The 4,643-nt window shown below is 42.0% G+C and overlaps 1 long non-coding RNA gene across 1 annotated transcript; it reads left to right on the forward strand.

The window, feature by feature from the left end:
* The first annotated feature begins 237 nt into the window (after positions 1-237).
* Positions 238-2,643, forward strand: LOC103647225 (uncharacterized). Its single transcript, XR_562715.3, has 4 exons — positions 238-430; positions 1,170-1,586; positions 1,676-2,253; positions 2,373-2,643. It is a non-coding gene; the product is annotated as an uncharacterized lncRNA (long non-coding RNA).
* Positions 2,644-4,643: the final 2,000 nt, after the last annotated feature.

Here is a 4,643-nt window from a genome sequence, read left to right on the forward strand (position 1 = left end):
GGAGTTGAAACTCCCACGATTAATGAGTGCTAAAAATTAGCACAACCATGCATGCCGACGGTGGTGGCGCGCGCGTGTGGCAGACCTGCTTCGTTTCTTGATTTTTCAAATTAAATGAATAATTCCCACCATATAAGTTAAGCCCACGACCCTTGGAATTACAATATAATACTATTTTCCATCATTACACACCATAAAGTTTATTAAATAAATGGACCAAGTAAATGAAAGATACATAACCGGAGCAGCAAACCTCGACGCTTCGTTTCTCTCCTCCAACAGAGCATTGGGCCAAGGTATGGCACCACCGTTCGTGGAGCGCTTCACCGTTCAGTCGCCAACCTTGTCGAACTCCGGCCACACCGAAGCCACGATGCAAGTTGATTGGGAGAGGGAGATGTCGGTGTATGAACCAGGGAGATCTCAAGAGGTAAAAAATTTACATTTTGATAGATTGGGTAGAAGTAAATGGCGTGTGTTTGAAACCATAGGCTAGTCCAGCGCTGAAGCCAGGCAGATGTCTGCTCGCCGGCCATCAAATCCAGCTCCTCCAAGTCCAAGGCACCGCCGAGACCCCATCCTCCGCACGTATTGCATCTGACGCACCTCCCCCTGCTATCGCTGTCCTCTGCCAGCCTAGAAAAAACATCTGAGTTTTCAGTGATTTTGGTCCTGAATTTAACCGTTTTGGCAGTGTTTTCTGTGATTTTGGTCCTGACTATACAACACTTGTTTCTGTCGAATCAGACACCACCTCATATGGCACTTAAATTAAAAATGCAAGGCCTGATTATTTTACTCTTGAAGCAGACACCACCGCATATGACACTTACAGTGTATTGCAGGCCTCACCATTTGCATGGATGTGCTGGTGGTCATTTCTTGCATCTCAATATTGTCCTTTTTTATGCCTTGAGTTTAATGGATGATTAGTAAACTTGAAGCATATGTTTACTCTCAAATATATAACTTATATATTATCATTTCTTAGAATTTGCAGAAATATATCAGGAGCACGCTTATGAGATTTTAGCTATTGCTTCTAATGTTTTGTCTTTTCTTGGCACTGAATCGTACTTTCTATTTCTAGTAGACATGTTGATGATAAAGAAAATAAACATCTCCCTATGTTAATTACATAAATGTATGTATGTTGTTCTATTGGCTAGGTTTCGCGTACAACGGATGGAGGACAATACAATAGTAACTTGATGAATCGGGATGACAGTAACTTTTCTTTGGACGACCTTGATAGCCCTCCCATGCAGCAGCCTTCGCCCATGGTTCGCTCATCAAGACCAAACCATAAAAGGTCCAAAATTTTCACTGAACATGAGGATGCATTACTTGTGTCAGCATGGTTGAATATTAGTTTGGATCCAGTGCACGGCACTAATCAGACAAAGGGTACTTTTTGGTAGAGAGTTTATAATTACTTCCATAGCAACAAGGACTTTGAATCGGATCGGAACTAGTGTTCGCTAACACATAGATGGGGGGCTATTCAGGACATCGTGAACAAGTTCTGTGGATGTCTAAAAAGGATTGAGGATAGAAGGCAAAGTGAGATTACTTTTCAAGACAAGGTAATTCTCATGAATTTTGTTTTGTAGACACTCCTATTTGATTCATAGAACCTTGGCCTTGCTAAGTTATACTTTGTTTACATGTGCAGCTTGTCCAAGCAATGACTTTGTTTAAAGAAGAGGACAAAGACCATAAAGCTTTCCAATTCATGCATTGCTGGAATAAGTTGCACAATCAACCAAAGTGGCATGAGGAGCGCATTCAAATGGAGGATATAAAAAACAAGGAAATAAGAAACATAAGGCAAACATGGATTCAAGTCCTGGAACAGCCACCACACTGACTTGTGATATTAGGACAGATCTTGTCATTGAGAATTCAGCTCCAGAGATAGACGCCCCCCCAAGAGACAAAATGGTAAGAAGAAGGACAAACAAGCATTGCGCTGAGGACTGCAAAGTGAGGCTTACATGGAGGCTTCAAATCATTTCTGGGCCAAAAAACAGGAGTTTGATGTGGTCATGTGGATAAAGAAAAGAAGAAAGGTTCAATCTGTCATATGAACTTGAGAAAGAAAGGCTTCAGCTAGAGGCAAAATGAAATGCATGTGAAACGAATATTAGAGGAAGAGAGGATTATGACAATGGATATCACTTCAATGCCAAACTACAAAATGAGATCCTAGCTCGTCGTGCTTTGAAATAGCTTTGACATATAGGTACAAAGGTACAATCATACTAACTCTTGTGAGATGCTTACCAACCAATCATGGTGCAGATTGTTGCCATTTTTGTTACATATGACCTGCAAAATTAAGTTATTAACGTATTTGTTGCCTCTTGCAGGTGAGACTAGGTGCTTTGTGGCCTTGTTGCTTGCTGTTTCTGCTCTAGTTCCTCATATTTCAGATCAATTTTATTTTAGTTCCCGTTGGCCTACTCCTAGAAGAGAACTGGTGTGTTGCATACAGTCACTTGATTTGTTCAGATTACCTAAGTACTTTGGTTAATTCACATACATGTTCATTTCTATTCGCCAAACTGTTTCCCAATTCAGACTATTGCATTGCTGGACAAAGTTTTATTCTATCAATATGAATTCTCTATTGGCACTTTTGATGCAGATATGTGTAATGTCGATTGATGGCATTTAAAAATCAGTTTTGGTTATCTACTGTGAACAGTAGCAGGCTTTTTTGGTTATCTATTCCGAACTGAAACACTTATACGCTCAGCCGAAATGAAGTCACGATTTTTTTTATTATTGGGTCTAGTTGTTTGATTCATTGCATATGCAAATGAACAAATCAACAAATAGTATATCGAACACTAGATTGATGGAGATGTATTTTGACAAAAAGGAGGCGCCAAGAAATGACAGTTTATTCAATGAAATTTTAGTAACGAGCATACTCCAAAATATTACCATGTGTTCCTAGCAGCTTTGCATCCTACTTTGTCGACCACTCGTGCTGATGTAGATGCCCTGACGGTGGCAACCCAAACGAACCTTTATGTTGGTGTTAACAAACAGAACTGCCTACTCAATATTGATCCGCACGATGTTGCCATAAGTGTTCCACTAGATCTTGTAGTTGATGGTGAGTTTCATTGTCTCTGGTCTTTTTGTAAGTCCTAATGAACATATCCAGATCAGCATGTTGTCCATGCGAAGGTGTCACATTTTGTCTACCATAGTCAAAACGTTCATCTGGGTCCACCTCTCCTTCGTCTTCTATAATCATATTATACATAATAACACAAGCCGTCATGATGTCACCTAGCGTCTCTTCATCACAAAATTTAGCTGGACCTCGAACAATAGCAAATCGGGACTGCAGAACTCCAAAAGCATGTTCCACATCCTTTCTTACTGCTTCCTGTGCTTTGGCAAAATATTTCTTTTTATTACCCTGTGGCTCTGGTATAGTCTTGACAAATACTGTCCACGAATGATATATGCCATCGGCCAGATAGTATCACATTGTATAATCATGACCTTTTATATTGTAATGTAGTGGTGAAGCTTTCCCTTCGGTTAGCTTTGCAAATAGTGGAGACCGATAAGGAACATTGATATCATTGTGAGACCCAGGTAAACCAGAAAAGGCGTGCCAAATCCAAAGATTATGAGAAGCAACTGCCTCTAAAATTATTGTAGGGTCATGTAAGTGGCTCGAATACATACCTTGGCATGCTGAAGAACAATTCTTCCATCTTTAATGCATGCAATCTATAGAACCTAGCATATCTAGAATTTTTTTCCTCTCCATTTGCAAGTAATCGAGTTGTATCATTCTCATTAGGTGTGTTATAAATGAATACGACACAAAGGGGATCAATCACAGAGAAGACACGGATTTAACGTGGAAAACCCCTCTAAAGCGAAAGGGAAAAACCACGGGCGCCGGCCAGCAACTTCTCACTATTTTCGGGTGGTTACATATCGCAGGAGATTTACAAATGAGATAATTATCTCCTACGGCTTACAAAGATATTTATAGAGGTGAAACCCTAAAACGAGTAGGGAAACGATCCGTACCGCGGGGGGCTCCGCCCCCCCGCACCCCCAGGCGTCCCTGGGCCGTGGGAAGGCCAGTTGGCATCGCTGCGCTCCGGCCCAAGCCTCCCGCGCGACATTGGTTGTTTGGTGATCGGTGTGCTAGGGTTTCCTGCCGGCGCACAGATGTCGACGACAATGAAGTACGATCTTCCACTGTTGGATCTCGACACACGTTTCTTGCTGTGGCAGGTGAAGATGCGGGCGATTCTCTCGCAGTGTGATCGCAACCTGGATGATGCCCTAGATGGATTTGGCAACAAGGACGCCAGGACATGGACTGATGAGGAGAGGTGCAAGGATCGTAAGGTGCTCGCACATATTCACCTTCATCTGTCTAACAATATCCTGCAGGAGGTTCTGGCGGAGAAAACCGCCGCTGCTCTCTGGTTGAAGCTGGAGTCAATCTGTATGTCAAAGGATCTAACCAGCAAGATGCATGTCAAAATGAAGTTGTTCTCCCACAAGTTGCAGGAAGGAGGCTCCGTTCTGACACACATATCAGTGTTTAAGGAGATCATGGCCGATCTGACGTCTGTGGAGGTAAAGTTTGATGA

This window comes from Zea mays, chromosome 2 (assembly GCF_902167145.1).
Source record: "Zea mays cultivar B73 chromosome 2, Zm-B73-REFERENCE-NAM-5.0, whole genome shotgun sequence".
NCBI classification, from domain to species: Eukaryota; Viridiplantae; Streptophyta; class Magnoliopsida; order Poales; family Poaceae; genus Zea; species Zea mays.